Source organism: Panthera tigris, chromosome B1, assembly GCF_018350195.1.
Source record: "Panthera tigris isolate Pti1 chromosome B1, P.tigris_Pti1_mat1.1, whole genome shotgun sequence".
NCBI classification, from domain to species: domain Eukaryota; kingdom Metazoa; phylum Chordata; class Mammalia; order Carnivora; family Felidae; genus Panthera; species Panthera tigris.
In genome coordinates this window covers 83272057-83289870 of record NC_056663.1, presented here as the reverse complement: position 1 = coordinate 83289870, position 17814 = coordinate 83272057, and the positions used below count along the sequence as shown (strand labels likewise).

The 17814-nt window shown below is 37.4% G+C and overlaps 1 protein-coding gene across 1 annotated transcript in view; it reads right to left on the bottom strand.

Annotated features, from left to right (window-relative positions):
* The window catches only part of INPP4B (inositol polyphosphate-4-phosphatase type II B), a 753803-nt gene extending 736368 nt beyond the window's left edge, over positions 1-17435 (bottom strand). Inside the window, exon 1 of the mRNA XM_042983845.1 lies at positions 17362-17435. The gene's annotated coding sequence lies outside the window, so the exon portion shown is untranslated. The remainder of the gene's footprint in view (positions 1-17361) is intronic.
* Between the last annotated feature and the right edge of the window lie 379 nt (positions 17436-17814).

The following is a 17814-nucleotide window of genomic DNA, read 5'->3' as shown; positions in this document are numbered from 1 at the left end:
AAAAAGAAGAAATTTTTGAAGTTTATTTGAGAGTGTGTACACACACACAAGTGCACCCATAAGCACATACCTGTGCTCAAGCGGAGGAGGGGGCAGTGAAAGGGAGAGAAAGAATCCCCAGCAGGCTCTGCACTGTTAGCATGGAGCCCCACGAGGGGCTCCAACTCACAAACCCGTGAGATCATGACTTGAGCTGAAATCAAGAGTCAGATGCTTAACCAACTGAGCCACCCAGGTTTCCCCAAAGGAAGAATTTTTTAAAGAAATAGTTAACATGATCTGATACTACCAAGTGGTCAAGTGAGATAAAGACAGAGAGCTACCTGTGGAATGTAATACAAAGTCTCTTAGTGACCCTGACAAATGAGGTTCCATTGGGGCTGGAAGGGTAGAAGTCATACTTCAGTGAAATGTGAAAGTATAGGAAATGGTGAACATACCTCCCAAGGTACTTGGCTGTCCTGTGGAAGAAAACTGAGAGTCAATGGTGCGAACTATGCAGTAGAGAGAGTATTTTATTCTTTTTAAAATGTGAAAATCTTGCATGTGTTCACTGCTCATTGGAAGGAAGCAGAGAAGTAAGGAATGAATACCATGTAGAAATCTCTGAGATTTCAGGAGGAAACACATTGTGTGCAGAGGTGTGGAGTTTTAGTTTAGCCAGCCAGGAAGGAAGAGAGGATGATGACAAGATGAATACGTGGAGTAGATTGGTAGAGGGTTATTAAAAATAAAGTTTGTAATGGCTTCTACTTTACTAGAAATCAATGGTAAGAGAGCTTAAGAGTACATCCTCCCCTAACATCATTTTCCACTGCCTAACTTTGATGCCGATAACTCAACTATAAAATTCAAATGGATGAGCAGGAAAATCTCAATGCCTACACATAAATATTTATTCCACCAGATTTAGGTCACAAATTGCTTGGTGGTTCCATGTAGAAAGAGTCCTCAAGTCTCAACCAAGGATATGGCTTCACCTTAGTGGCTCTATTTGACTCTACAAAAGTTTTTAGGGAGATGAGCTATAAAGGGAAAATAAAGCAGTAAGACTGCAGCTCAGAGTGCTGTTGAGCAAAGGAAATGTGAGTTGTCTGTTTTTGCATATTAAAACATTAATCTCCCCACGGGGGAGCAGCTCCAGCAATTTCTCTGCAAATGTCTTCTACAAGGATTCACAAGGGTGAAGAAAGAGTTCTCACTACCCATTAATTTAAAGAACATGGTTCATACAAATCCCTTTGTGCTTTCAATGAATTATGATTGTGCAGAAAACACCAATTCCTCTAGTGTTTTTCTAAAAGCACTTTTTCCTCTTCCTAAGATTAATATCTATGTTGGATGATCTGCAAATGAACCTCCCCATAGAGGTCAGCAAAGAAATCTGTAGTGGTCACACAACGTTAGCTTGCAACAATGTCTTCCGTTAAGAAATAGAAAATTCTTGGGGCACCTGGGTGGCTCAGTCACTTAAGCATCTGACTTTCGCTCAGGTCAAGATCTCATGGTTTGTGAGTTCAAGCCCTGCATCAGGTTCTGTGCTGACAGCTTAGAGCTTGGAGCCTGCTTCAGAGTCTGTGTCTCCCTCTCTCTCTGCCCCTCCCCCACTCATACTCTCTCTCGAAAATAAATAAAAATTAAAAATTTTTAAAAAAGAAGATTCTTTGTAGAATGAGACTTAATACATGCTTTTCTTAATGAACAGTTGTCACCCAACACCCAATGAGGTACACTCATTTTCTTCAAATATATTGTGCTTACAATGTAGATAAAGTCCCACCAGTATCTGTACATAAGTAGCTGTGGCACAAATAAATCTTAGCAACATTGGCACCATACAGTGTAAACAAATCCTTCCTCAAAATAAAATATATTTTGTGCTCAAGATATACCTTCTAAGCAGGAGAGAAAAACAATCCATCCTATACAGTGGTTTTTCTACATTTAGCTATCAGCTTCTATAGATGGCTTTAACCAGTGGACTTTACAGAGGCTAACATTTATTTCTACTTATGTGGAATATTCTGAGTAGAAAATTCAGTAGCAAGGAAAATCTTTAAGTGTGCCCAATGCATGTAAAATGACCTTGTAAATGAAGCACATTGGATTCCACAGTTCTCATGAAAAACACAGCAGATGTTTCCTTCCACCTATGATATTTTTCAGGCCACAGAAAACTTTTCGCTAGAATGTTCAAAGTGCATGATTAAAGGTTTCCAATTGCTGCAATTTTATGCTCATAATCATCATAGAACCTCCAGATATTACATATATTTATATTCAACAGATTGATCCAACCAGAACTAAATAACCATTTTCCCAACTTAAAGAATAAACAAATGACAAAGGGAAGTATCCTGAAGATGCCTACATTGATTTTAGCCAGTCTTCCTCCTGGGTTAAAAACTTCCTTCACCCTTCATGACCACAACAGGGAGAGTACACTTTGCCCCTGGCATCACGGCTGCAAGCCACCCTCTGGGGGAAAATCATTTTCCTTCTCTATCAATTGAAGCTCAAGTGAAAAACCTCCAACACAGAATTGGCAAGAAGAATATAAGACTTCCTCTTACTTCTGCTACTGATATTCAAAGAGTCAGATTGCAAGAGTGGGGTCCTAGGTGGTGGATGCTTGAGGAATTGGCTCAGAATCTTGGATCTACCACTTAATGATATAACTAGAGCATGTTATATTTCTTCTCTGTGCTTCATTTTCTTACCCATAAAACGGGAGTAACAGCAATGCCTACCTCAAATAATTCTGGGGAGTAAAAGAACTAATGTGACTAAAACCCTGATAGTGTTCAATAAATGCTAGCTATTGTTACTTTCAGCAGACTAGAGCATGTATGGGAGTTCCTATGAGGATTTTTTTTCCAATTTACCTCAACTTTTTACGCTTGTTCTCATGGATAAGATAGGGGTGGTTAAAAAAAAAAAACAACTCTACAAATTACTCAGCCTCAAAAAGACAGACAACAGTTGACTCCATGGTTCTACATATAGTTTGTAATTGTTTTCCACAGTCCACATGCTGAAGTGTGATAAACATTTCACTGGCCATATTTCAACAGGCTCTGTCACAGCAAATATCCTCAAGAAGAGTAGACCATGTTCAAGTAAATGTTCTTGGTAAGTGCCAAGCACATGGAAGGCCCTCCACAAATGTTCATTGCTTTCCCATTTCTTTCACTTTGTCCCTCACCAATTCTCATAAGCCCACGTGCACCAAGGAGCATGCATACGTGTATGTGCATCCTGACTTTTCAAAGACCAGACTCTTGCCTAGTATAGCAAGAGTTATATGTATCAAAATTCTTCTAGGAAGAACCATTTTTAAATGAGCTATTTTATTATACCATTTCCTGTCCTTTTCAGACTCTAACACCTTTAAAAGCTCAGTGATATTTTTCTTAAGCCCCACTCTGCCAATTATTCATTTATCAAAAAAAATTTTTGATGCCTACCATGTGCCATGCATTCTATGGGGTATTGGTGTCAAAACAGTCCCCATCTTTTAGAAATTAGCAATCTAGAGGAAGAAGCCATATAAACCAAGACACAAAATAAAAATAGCAAATGAACAAAGGTCAAATAAACACAACATATTAAAGAATGAACAAATTGGGGCACCTTGGCGGCTCAGTCGGTTAAGCATCTGACTTCAGCTTGGGTCATGATCTCACGGTGTGTGAGTTCGAGCCCCATGTCAGGCTCCGTGCTGACAGCTCAGAGCCTGGAGCCTGCTTCAGATTCTGTGTCTCCCTCTCTCTCTGCCCCTCCCCCACTTCTGTTCATGCTCTTTCTCAAAAATAAACATGAAAAAAATTTTAAAAATAAATAAAAATAATGAACAAATAAAAAAATAAATTGCATGATGAAGCTGATCTAATTGCACAACTATTATCTATATGCCAAGATTTTATGTATTTGTGTTCAGCAAAGGAACCTCCTTGTTTTCATTGATTGACCTTATCAATAAGCATTTTTTTACATGTGAACTTACATAATTCATTGACATTAATAGAATATTGCTTTTATGCCACTTTATATACTGGGTTTTCATTTAAAATTCTACTGTCAAAAGTTTAGACAGTATCAGATAGCTCTAACATCTCAATTCCTTGTTCATTCATATAATAATAAAAAGTATTAATCACAGTAACAAAAGACCTTGAAGACTTACCATGTTCAGACACTGTGTTATCTACACTCCTTATTATATTTAATCCTCCTAACATCTTTGCAAGTGGGTGTTAATGCAGGTCACAGATTAAGGAGATTATGGCTTGAAACTCATCAGAGTGGACTCTGAATTGTTTTTGAAAACATTTCTTGGCTACCCCACAGATAATTCCTTGGCCTTCCTCCAATTGGCAGGAGAAAATGACTACATATTTGGATGAGAATCTGTACTAGGTTCTTAGTTTTCACAAAATACTGTCAAGTCTATCATTCTGCTTTAACTCAAGTTTTAAGCCATTAGCAGCCATGGAGTATAGTAAAACCAAAACACTACCAGAAAACATAACATTGAAGTATATGTTACTTTTTAGTGGATGTTTGTTTTATGTGGTAGCACACATAAAGAAGAGCTTGAGAAATATGTAATCTGTTTTTTCCCCCAGTTTAGAAGATATAAGTTCAAATGCCAGCAAAGGGTCAGGCAATTAACACACATAAGTGAAGTGAGTCAAGTGTAGATAATAGGAAGGAGTAAAGACTGGCCATCTGAATAGACACACCCTGTCTGAAGGCAGTTAAACTCAATATTTTTTTAAATGTGTTAACTTTCTTTGCCTAAGGCAAGTTAAATTAAACTTTTTAAAACATACTTACATTTTTGTCATTTATTCTAGAAACTCTAGATAGGTGCTACACAAAAATGAGGCAATTTCATCTATTATACCTATGGAGTCAATTGATTACATGTGTAATTAAAAATTTTAACTAACTTGGATATATTAGAATGAGTATATCTTTCTATTAAAGATACTTGGCCACCCACCCCTGTCCAAGATGAATCTAAATAGTTTCCCTTGTTACATTTAGAGCCGTAATCCAGTCCTAAATGAGCATTCTGAATATAGGACATAATAACAGAAAAATGATTATATTAATGGTTGTCAATATTTTTAATACTATGCTTTCACAGTATATTTATGGGGTTTTTTTGTAATGCCACTTAATTCTCACTACAAGTCTGTTAGATAGTTATTATCTGTATTTAACAAATGGGAAAACAGGTTCAGGTAGATTACAATGACTTTCCCCAAATTACTATAGTGTAGATTTGGAAGAACAAAGATCTACACCAGATCTTTTTAATAAATGCAACAGTCTTTTCAATGCAACACAATTGTGTCTAAAGTTAGAATATATGGAGCCAGAATCAAAATCATACATGTGATAGAAAACTGCCGTTCCTACTTGGATGGACCCAGAGCTCTTCCATATTGGGCCTCTCCTCAATACTTCACTCAGACTCTCTGGTGAGAACCTTATAATATCAAATAGTTACTTAAATAATTACTATCTTTATCCAAAAGTCATAGGATTTACACAGTCCCAATACATTTTTCTACCTAGAGCACTTCAGGCCTTGCACTGGGTGGTATTCATATTATCAAATTTAATAGTTAAGGCATACCACTTTTAGTCAAACTCCACAATATAGCTTTTACATTATTATGGAACTAATATGGGTTTTACTGTGAGTCATCTCAAATCATTTTTGGAAGTATACAGGGAATAAATTATGAATAAATAGGTATAAGTGCATAAATAAAAAATACCAAGTTTCTGCCAGCAAAGGACAACTTGAAACCAGATTTTATATCATCTCTGAGGTGATTTTTATTCACAGAATACAGAAGCAACACTTTCATCATCAAAAATTTTCTTTTCTTTCTACTGAGTATAATAGATTACTTAAAACTTGTACCTACTACTTTCCTTATACTTTTGCCATGTTTGCGGAGATACAATGACCAACCATTCCATTTGTCCCAGTCTGTCCTGATTTTAGCCCTGAAACTCCTCAGTCCCAAACAAATCAAAATGTTGGTCATCCTAAAATGGAGCACAGAAATAATTAAACTAAAGATCTTTGAAGGTGCCTTCTTGAACTAAGGCTATATTTTTCAATGAATTTTTATAATTTTTATTATAATTAATGTTTCTGTGCTAGAAGCAGATTACAATTTATTTGCCATGTACTGTCTACACTGGTCTATTTTTTCTCTCACATACTCATTCTCAGCATCATATCACCCAAGAGATTTTGACAGGGAAATTTCAACAAGTGGCAGAAAAATTCTGTTGAGGCTTTGAGAGGATTTTCATCACTACTAGTGCATTGTTGCTTCAAACATTCAACTAAGAAGAAATGTATAAACCTAAGCATGGAAATTAGAAAATCTTAACAGAAGCAAATTATAAGCTTTTCTCTTGTCATCATTTGTTGTTGTGCTCAATTATCTAGCCTATGAAATAGAAAGTGGATGTTAGTAAAATCTGGCTTGGTGACCCATCCATGGGGGAGCCCTTGCAGTTTTAGGCAGGGAAATGAACATGGTTCTCACCATACCCCAATACTTATAGCTCATATATAACTTACATGCACAATTGCACCACGTAGAAGAGTAGAAGTATAGATGAAGGGGCCTGGAGCGCCCCCCCCCCCACATACACATAATACTTCTCCTACTCCTCTATTTGCAGCTTCCTGAGACACAACACCAGCTGAAGTAGAATCCATTATCCTGAGATAAATAAGTCTCCCCTTCAAGAAAACCTGGAGGACTCAAGTTAGTACAAAAGCAAGGCATTCTCTTCTGTATGATCCCAATATGCAACTTGTTTAATATACCAGGGTCAATGGGAGAGTGGGAGTATACAGCTATGTAGCATTTAAGGAAGACATAAACAAACGGTGTATATGAAAATACTTCCAGATTTCCATTTTCAAAAGCCCTATACCTAGAGTTTAGACACAGATGAATAAGCTACAGCTTCAGGCTAGGTGTGCACCCCTGCCACCGCATTGTAATGGGCCAAAATTGACGACTTTAAAGGTAATTATGTTGAATTTGACAACTAGAAACCAAATATCAAACTGAGAAATGTTTTCTGCCTTATATGTTGTTTGATATACAAAGTAATACATACTTTGGACAATTTTATGACATCTCATTAGTGAGCTGTTAAAGAAGCTGAACTATTATTCATACTGATGTTTTAAATATTTATACTAAATGTATTTTCTTGGGATAATTTAAGTAACAGAATTTAAACTAAATATATATTTAGAGCAAGGTTGTAGCCCAGTAATGGGGAAGAGAAGACTTCAGGCCTCCTGGGTCCCTCCCTCTCAGGGACAACTGAGATGCCATCAGGCCAAACATGAGTATGGATGAGCAAAGCTAATGTGAGCCCATTGCGCATAGGGCAGGCTGTATTATTCTTAGTCAGTTTGAAGAGTGAAACACAGAAAAGGAAAATAATTGATGTCTAACACAAGTCCTTACATATAGCATGAAAAATTCCCCAAATTAAGATTTTGCTTGAGAGGCACACCAGGTTCCTGATTTAGATTTAGAAGACTAAATCTTGTAAAGTTGTCAATTCGCCTCAATTTCATTTATATACTCAACAAAATTTCAATTAAAATTCCAAAACTGGGGGGGGGCAGTTTTACCAAATTATTCTAAAATGGTCTGGAAGAAATATTGGTAAGAATGTCTTAAAGCTACACATAAACACAGAGAAAACAAGAAGAGGGTATCAATCCTACCAGATATTAAGTAAATAAAAACATTTAAATCTGTTCAATATTAATAAAAGAACTGACAGAAAACTAGAATAAAATAAGTATACCAGAAGCAGAAACCCACTTTGTAGGAGTGTATATGTGTCTACTCCCACAATATGATAATATATGATACGTGATAGAAACACAAATAAATGGGAAACGAATGGATTATTCCAAAATGGCTGCTGGAAAATGCTTAACTATTTTTAGGAGGAAATCAATTTAATTCTCATCTCACACCACATACTTTCATGATGTTGGGTGGACTCAAGAAAAAAAAATCATTAAAGAACTGGATGTAAATTGTTTCAAGGAAAGAACAATCCAGGGAAATATTAATCTGTGAATTTGAATGAGACAAAGTATTGTCCAGGCAAAATAAGCAACAGCAGAAAATACAACTTTCAACTTCACTAGACACATGTTTTCAACTTTTATATGTTAAAGAAAATAAGAAAGAAAACAGTATAGATGACGTAAATGACAAAGAAACAGTGTCCCTAATTCATAAAGGACATTAAAACTGATAAAAAGAAAACCAAGGTCCCAATACACAAACAGGCTAAAAATAGGAGTTAATATTAAAAAATAAAGTATAAATGAAAATAAGCATTTCAAAAGTGTTCAGCCTCACCTCATCAAATAGTACAAGAAGAATGTAGTCCTTTAAAGCCTGGATTTAAAGTAAAATCAATTATTGTCCAAGACCTAATTCTACCACTTTCTAGTTTCATGACCTGGGGTAAATCACTTCACTTCTCAAAATATAAGTTTCCTGCTCTAAAGTGGGATGATAATATTGTTCTCCTCTTACAGTTGTTGTATAAAGATTAAATGAGATAATATAAAGGTCTTGCATGATGAAGGGCCTGTAGGAGATACTCAATAAGTGTTATTATTGTTATTATTTATGATGATATTGTTGATGGTGTTAACGATCATCTTCACTTTTCCCAATAACAAAATTTTTGAAAATAATAATATCCATCAGTGCTGGTGAGGATGGAGGTATTACTTGTGTACTTCCAGGGAGAATGGAAATGGGTGCAATCTTTCTGGAAAGGTCATTTGGCAATATGTATAAGAAGTTTTTAAAAAGCTCATATGCTTTATCCAGTATACTACTTCTAGAAATCACTCCTTAGAAACAGTGAAAAATACAGACAAGGAATATCAGAAAATGAGGTCATATAGAAAATATTCATCCCAGTGTGATAACAGCAAAAGGGGTGGTGGGCAATAAGCTGAGAGAATAATTAAACAAATGATAAAGACCCATATGCCTAACTACCAAATAGCAATTAAAAAATGATAGAGAAATTATTTAGAATCATGGGAAACATGATTTTCTTTTGTATTCATTGCAGTAAACCAGAACAGAGTTTAGCATAGTACCTGGCACATTGCTCAATCAAATTCTAAACTGAATTGAACAACATAATTCTAAGTGGGAAAAAAAAAATCAGAACACTCATTTTCACACACACACACACACACACACACACACACACACACCTTGCACATAGTTTAATCTCAATTTTTGTAAAAGAATTATAGAAAATCCTAGAAAGAAATATGATTAAATGTTAACAATACTGTCTTCGGGTGATTTTTTTCTGACTCTTTAGACTTGTCTCTACTTGCCAAATTTTTTTCAGTGGAGATATATTACATTTATAATCAAGGGAAAAAATGAGTAGGGAAAAAAAAAAAGGAAAGAAAGAATCGCAGAAATCAAATCAACTAGAAGCCAACTGGCTCAATTATTTCTCATTACACCATTCTAAGTATGTACCATTCTTCACTCCTACCCAAATATAAAATGTGAAATGGAAATATGAATAGCATGAATAAATTGGGAAGCAGCCTTAAAACATAGTCCAGGAAAGAAAACATTATAGTAATTTCAAAAAAAAAGCCAAAAATCATGTATCTAGTATTAAGGAAAGTATACAGGGGCTTTTCTTCATACATAATTTATACATATGAAGAATATGCCATGGATGGCATGGCATAAACTCTTTCAACACAAATTACTGGTTTTCTCTGCAATGGAATTATATTTTTTCTTAGACATATGTCACAAAGATTTACGCACAGTGGTAATTTTTTGAATCAATTTTTTGAAACCTGAACGAATTTTATTTATTTAAAACTCTAACTCTCCTTAAAATCTAAAAGGTATATTTTAGGATATCCATGATATTCGCAAAGGGGAGGACCAAACAATTTCTCAGTTTTCCAAATTCTCAAATACACTCACCAGGGGAAATTATTAGCCTTAGAAAGTGAAGTGTCATGTTACCTTTGGGCCACTGACTAAACTCATTCCTTGAAAGACCTGTTTACAGGACTGAGCGACTTAAATTTATGCCTCAGAGAAACTAGAGATTACTATATGTCATGCTCCTTTAAGATGAATGGTAAAATCTTGACTCATGCAAACTAAATTCTTGCATACCAAGAGTGTGCTCGATGTCTGCCTCTTTAGAAGTAAAATGTTATATAAGAGAACTGTGGTTATAAGGTATGCAGACAGTCTACATTGTCTTGATCTAAGAAGCCGAATGCAGCGATTGGTTTATGGAGTATGTACTAACATGTACACAAATTTAACATGTTTAAGGAACATTACTATACACTTCCGGTGATCACAAAAAATATGTGACGTAGAACCTAAATTGAAATTCATTCCCTAATTATATAAAGTCCACCATATTTTTCAGAAACAAAGTCAAGTGCTTAATTTACCTAACACCAAGATTTCAGACTTTTTAAAGAGAAATATGTAGTGTTTTAACTGCACCAATTATTTTTAAAATTCCTCTTCAAACAATAACTGCTTTTATAAATAACTACTTCACAAGTGTATTTCCTTTGACATAATATCTAGGATTTGCTTTCAAAAATTTGAGGGAGTGGAATTGCAGATGACACAAGAATAGCCATGATTTGACAGTTAATAAAGGCGGAAGAAGGGTACATGGGAGTTTGTCATACTATTCTGTTTTTATTATGTTAGAAATTTTATGCAGTAAGAAGATTTTTAAAGGAGTATATTTCTTAATCATGCCAATTTATATTGATTAACTCTTTCCTTGGTCTCCATTTCCATAAATCTATGTCCAGTAAACACGGCTGAAACGCTTACCAAATTGAACATGAGGAGGGTTACAACCAGGATTGCTAAACAATGCAGAGGTCCCATTCTGGTGTCTGGAGGGTGAAATAAATTCATTAACTCTTCCATGACCCACAGTTTAATCATTTAGCCAAAGAAAGAGATACATACATCTAGATTAACAACAACAACAACAAAAAATGGTGTAGATAAACTTCAGCTACCCTCACAGCCAACAAATTGTAGTGCTACGTAACTAATCCAATTTGATCATTGTGGTGCCCAGGCAATCACTATTACAGAGGATACTCGGGGATCTGCTGAAGGGTCAGTGAGACAATCTGCACTTGTTTTTTTCTTTTGCATTGTCCCAAAGACAATGAGATAGAGAAAAATTAACAATTATAGCCTTCAACCTCCTAGAAGAAAATTTTTTTGCTCAGCTTGTATACTGAGAGGATTAGGATCAAAATACAAATGGTTAAACAGGGGCACCTGGGTGGCTCAGTTAAGTGTCCGACTTTGGCTCAAGCCATGATCTCATGGTTCATGGGTTCGAGTCCCATGTCAGGCTCTGTGCTGACAACTCAGAGCCTGGAGCCTGCTTCAAATTCTGTGTCTCCCTGTCTCACTGCCCCAACCCCATTCACATTCTGTCTCTGTCTCTCAAAAATAAATAAACATTAAAAAAATAATTAAAAAAAACATACAAATGATTAATAAGATGGCTATTTTAGAATGGCCTTTTTTTTTTTCCTATCATGTTCACTTAATTTTTTCTTTTCTTTTCTCTTAGTCATAAGCAGAATTCTGGCACATTTAATTCCATTAATTCCTAATAATTCCTCCTATAAGCAGACCCCACATAAAAAGCAGTGTATGTTAAATATTACAACCAAATCTTTAAAGTCTCACAGACAATAGATCTTCTAAATATACTGCTAAAGATTTAGCTTCATGTTGATTTTAATTTCATTAACACACTCACAACATAAATAAATTCTGCTTAAAAGAAAAGCTTTAATAATGAATATATTGCAATTAAAATGATACAAGGCTACTAAGCATTGCACACTGCCACCTAGTGCTAAATGTCTTTTTAACTCCAAATACACAATGGGTGTCTTCAGGAAAGGGGAAATGCTCTGTTTTAAAGCAAATTTATCCAGAAAGACAGTTATGAAACATATTTTTCATAATTCATTCAATATAAGAAGTCTATTAAAATAAGTGAAATTACACATACCATAAAAATCAACTGTCTCATAAATTCAGGTGAGAAAGATCTGATTAGATTATTAAATATAAAAAGCTACAGGTTTTGTTATTGAAGACAAATTTTTTAAATGTTTTTAAAAGTTATTTTTTAATAAGGTGCATCACGTATGCAACATACTCTATCATGAATATGATGCATGTTGATGTTCTTAGTGAAATATGTGATTAGCAAGTTTGACATATTAAGATGTTTAAAAAGGCATCATAGGATGCTAAATAATCACTAACGATATGTGCAAGCTTTGTTAAGGGCATAGCTATCATCTCGCTTCATCTACAGGTTATAATTTCAATTTCAGATGCCACTGGTTTTCATTTCCACTTTATTTTCCCAGAGGTGAATAATTTTTGTGTTTTAGTTGTGCTAATCACTAGAGGTCATCTCTGATCTTTTGGCCAGAAACATAAAGCCACACACACACACACACACACACACACACACACACACACACACACACAATGAGAACCATCTGAAAGACTAGATTAAGGAAAGGATTGCATTAGGTGACTTTTCTATGGTTAGGGGATACATCTGATTTGCTTCATTGTATTCTGCAACTGTAGTCCCCAGCTTGGTCTAGTTAATGCACATAACTACCTATTTTAAGAACTAAAGTGAAAAGTGAAAGACTCATTTCTGGCAATGGAGGTTTGTTTTAAGTTTATATATTTGGGGAAGTGTGGGGCAGGGAAATAGAGAGGGAGGGAGAGAATCCCAAGCAGACTCTGCACTGTCAGTGCAGTGCCTGGTTCAGGACTTGCACACACAAACCAGGAGACCATGACCTGGGCCGAAAACAGGAGTCAGATGCTTAACCGACTGAGCACCCAGGTGCCCCTCAATTAAGTTTTTCATGGCGAAAAATAATAAAAGGGTTCCTTTAAATCACTATTACTTAACTTTTCAAGAATCACACTCCTTTTGAAAAACTTAAAAATCTCAGGTTCTCCTTCTAAAGTATTTAAAGTTTATAAATAAATGATATATTAAAAACAATATATGGACATTTTTAAGAATTCTATTTTTTTATTTTGATCTTTGAAGATATTTTTCAATGTTGTTTTTGCTCCAATAATTCAAAATCAGCATGAGTGGTAAGGCTGACTACATATCCTATAAATGTTTCCATCCTTGGAAATGTTGACAATAAAGAATATCATTCAGTAGTTTCAATATTAGGCCTGTTGCATTGTTTCATTTTAATACCCAGAAGGACAGGTAAAAATAGATAGACCACTGGATGAAAAGAAGAAAGAAGGGAGAAAGCGAGGTAGAGAAGGAGGAAGGGAGGAATAATTTTGCCTTTAAGGGAAGTGTTACCTCCATCCCCTTGAAATCACTAATTTAGATAATTCCCAAAGGAATCTTTGATCAAAACCACATGATCTAGAAAACTTCTCAAGATTTCCTTTAATCAGCTTAACCAAATGACTACTGCCAGCTGTTTCATTTAGTTCTATCAAGGCTACTCTGAGGCTCTAAGGGCTATTTTGAGGCCTTCACCACAAAATCAGGACACCCAGTTGATATGGCTGCCCAATGCAGAAGACAGATTTACTCAAAATATTCCAATTTAAGAAACTCAGTTTGGAAAATATGATTTAAGAACACATATTATATTGAAACCCAACTCTTCACGCTATGTTGGTGTAACATCTATCATGACATCTCAATGTTCAGTAAACTATAAGTTCAGTAAACTTATAGGCAAGGAATAAAAAGTCTAAAATTGTAACTCCTAGATATTCCACTGGCCTTACAGTATATCATCTATAAAAGGATACTGCTAGGAAATAAGATAGTGGTTACAACTATGCCCTATATAAGAAAACCACTGCAGTTGCAGCTAATATACAATTATATTATATTATATTATATTATATTATATTATATTATATTATATTATATTATATTATATAGTGATATCATTATAAAACTTCATAAACATTTTTATAGTATTCCTATTGATCTATGTTCCTATTAATCTACAAGGTAGTGAAAATGTATAAAGTGGATAACAAGTTTTAATTCAAATGACAGTTGTGCCTAAGACCCTGAAGACTCCTTAGAATTTTCTCACATACCTTAGTGTGTTTTCTAGTACATACTGCATTTAAGTTTTGTAAAACAAAGGCTATGTGTGTTTGCACACACAAAAAATGCAATCGTAGCATCATCATTTGGAATTATCTAAAAATAAATGTTTAAGCTGAAATCATTTATCTAATAACCTCATTTCTTAAGCCTAAATATGGAAGTATGTATATTTATGAGTGCATCCTGTAATCAAGGATTATAGAAGTTCTATAATCAAGGATGTCTAATGCAACATAACAAAAAGTAGTAACAAAATGGCCTGTGAAGAAAATTCCCTAGGGCTTTAGAAAGCTAGGAGATGTTGAAAAATTAAACTACAGAATACAGAAGAGACAGACATAGCTTTCAACCGAACATTAACATTTAACTTGAGATTATTTAAAATAGCACATTTCTATCTATTAGAATCCCTATGGTTATGAAAGACAAGGACTTATTCCACAAAGATTACAAAAATTATGATATCTGTATATCTAATATTAGTACTGACTGGGATCGCACACTGTGAAATAAGAAAATGTAATAGATATTTAGTGAGCATTTTACTCACTAATTATGATTTCATAATTTTTTTAACGTTGTATTCTCAGATGTCAGATACCTACTTGGAAACTGACATCCACTTGGTTGCTAAGAGATATGAGATCAGTTTGCATTTTTTTCTGTCTTTAGGAGAATTGCTCTCTTGGGTTTTACCTCAAAGTAGTAAAAGTTAACTCTGTTGCCCATGTGGGGGACTTACGTTACTCAAAGAAACTCCCAAATCTCAAAAAAGAAATGAAATACTCTCTATTTGCACAATTAAAACAAATATGTTTTTTCCCAAGCTTAATGAGTTTCCACTTCATGCAACTAAAATATAATAGTATTGTTTAACAATCAAATTTAACTGATGAGTTTATGAGTATTTTCACAAAAATCTTATGATAAAGGAAGTCATTGGTCCATTGGCACTCCCAAAGTAAAGCTAAAATCCTACATTTTAAAAGTATTTTCTGCCTATAACTTTGACCATGCTCTTTAAACAGCTAGAGGAACAAGACTAAACTTGGTCTCTCTGGTTTTTCTTATGTTTTATCAAAGACTCAGAAGCAAAACACAGTTATAAATATGTACATTCTAACTGGTCATTAGTTTATCACAAATAAATATTGACTTATTGCTTAATCGAAGAGAACGTTTTTCCAAGATAAAAGCCATATTCTAATCAGTACATGTTTCCTAATGACACTGAGCATCTAGACTCTCTTCACATATAAATTTCATAACCTTTCAAGGACAATCTTCTAAATCACATTTTAAAGAAATATGCTGAAAAGACATTCCATTTCAGCAGTATTTTATATTACTATAAATGCAAGAGGTTTAATTTTTAACACTCATGTACTTATCATAAAGCTATTGGTCATTTACTCTGATTTATTGTCAATGTTGTCCTGGAGTATATTGCCAAGGAACACAAGGTAAGCTTTTCTTTGTCTCCTAAGTGAGACAATGCCCACTTGCCCAGTACCCTAACACCCAACTTCTTGCACACCATCAGCCAGCTGCCCTATTGGTGAGTCTTTGTACCTTATATATGCTGTTTTAGCATGAAGGCATATTACTACCATTTCTTAATGGTACCATTAAGAAAATCCTGTTACAAGCACAGTCTCTGAAATGTAGTTTCACACCAATGAAAGGACTATCTAGTACCATCTTGAGGGGAAGAAGATGAATTTATCCTCTTGTCTTCTAGGCTTTTACTTATTTTATAAAGTCACACTTTTATAAACAAGTTCTGTCATACTGAGAGGAAGGAGATATGCAAAATGCAACACCTGGAGTCATAAAATGTAATGACCTCAAATAACACATCTCAGAAAGAGTGGGGAAGACCTGGCTCCAGAGAAGAAAAAACAGTGGCAAAGGAGCGAATCTGCACCATTAGAACAGGAGTAAAAGAAAACCCTCTTGGCTTTTTCCAGTAAGTTTTGTGCAGCAGCAGCAGCAGCAACAGCCTAATCAATATGCACATCCTCACCCCATAAAACCTCCTGTCCCCAAACAGAAACTGCAGGTCCCTCTCCACCGTGTCCTCAGGGCAGAAACCACCACCCACCCGGAAGGGAGGAGGTTTCCCAGGCACAGGGGAAGGGCAAAAACAGGTATGTGTAGCTCCAGCATCCTCGTCTTCCTCCCAGCTGCAAGCCTGAAAGTCCACTCAGGAGCCAGCCCTAGCTCCTAGGCATCCTTCGGCCTGGGTCCTCCCTGCCAGAGGGGCCGGGAAGGTTGCGCAGCTGGCAGCTCAGTTTTCGGACTCCAAACAATGACCCCTCCCCCCACCCCCACTCCCCTGTGCCTTCACCCCACGCCCTCGCTTTCTAACCCCCTTAGTGAGACCCCGTTGGAATAGGACAAGGGATGCTCCGTGGCCAAGAGGAGACATGCTGGGCTTCTCTGCCCGAATGAGTTGCTGGGGGTAGGATGGGGTGGTCATGGAGAAGGGCCCTTTAGGAAAACCCAGGACATGGGGCAACAGAAACCTCAGCACTAGTCACCCTCGCTCCCACCCCCCACCCCACCCCTCGCCTTAAAGCCGACTTCTCCCGAGGAGGGCGGCGGCAGCTAGGCGGCCGGGATGGGGATAAGAGCGAGCCCGGGGGCCACCATGGCCTCTCCAAAGGGACTGCGCAGGTGGGCGCAGCCCGGGAAGGTCAGCGAGGCCAGAGCTCAGAGTTACCCGGGGCCCAGAGAGTGTGAGTGTGAACGAGAGGGTGAACCCGCGCGCTCGCCGGGCCGAGGGGCGCTCGGCGGCAGGGCAAGCACGGTGACAGGGGTACCCCGGCCACCAAGGAGAGACAGCTCACCCACCCCTTAGGCGACAGGGCTGAAGAGGCTTATGGGGCTGTGAGACTGGGAAACTTAATACAAAACAGACAGTTCCCCCCTCCAAGACGTGCCCCCACGCTCTCAGACGCGCTCCAACGCCTCCGGAATCACCCACCATCGCCCACGCCACCCTGCAAAAATCCCCACCGAGCCCTCGGATCCCAGGCGGGTAATTACCTCTCCCGGAGGCGGAGTGGGGGGCGGCAGCAGCAGCAGACACTTTTAGCCTGACTTTCCTGCGTTCGCTTGTGAGAGTGTGCGCGCAGAGCAGGAGCTGTAACCTGCTATTTATAGACTGGAGCCTCAGCACCCGGAGCTGAGAACCCGGAGGAAGCGAGCGGGCGGCGGCGGCGCAGGGCGCGGGCCGCGGCTCCCCGAGGCTCCCGCGGCTCCCCCAGGCGCCCGGCTCCGGCCGCGCTCCGCGCTCGCTCCCAGCCCTCCCGCCCGCCCGCCGCGCGCGCCCCTGAGAAGTTGTCACCAGCGCGGCCGCCTCTCCGGCTGCTCACACGCCCCCTGGCACAATTGCTACTTTCTCCCCCCACCCCCACCCTCCCTGCTCCTCTTCCTCCTCCTCCGCTCGTTCCAAGCGGTCTCCTCCCAATGTCACCAGCGGCCCAATAGAGGCGGCGG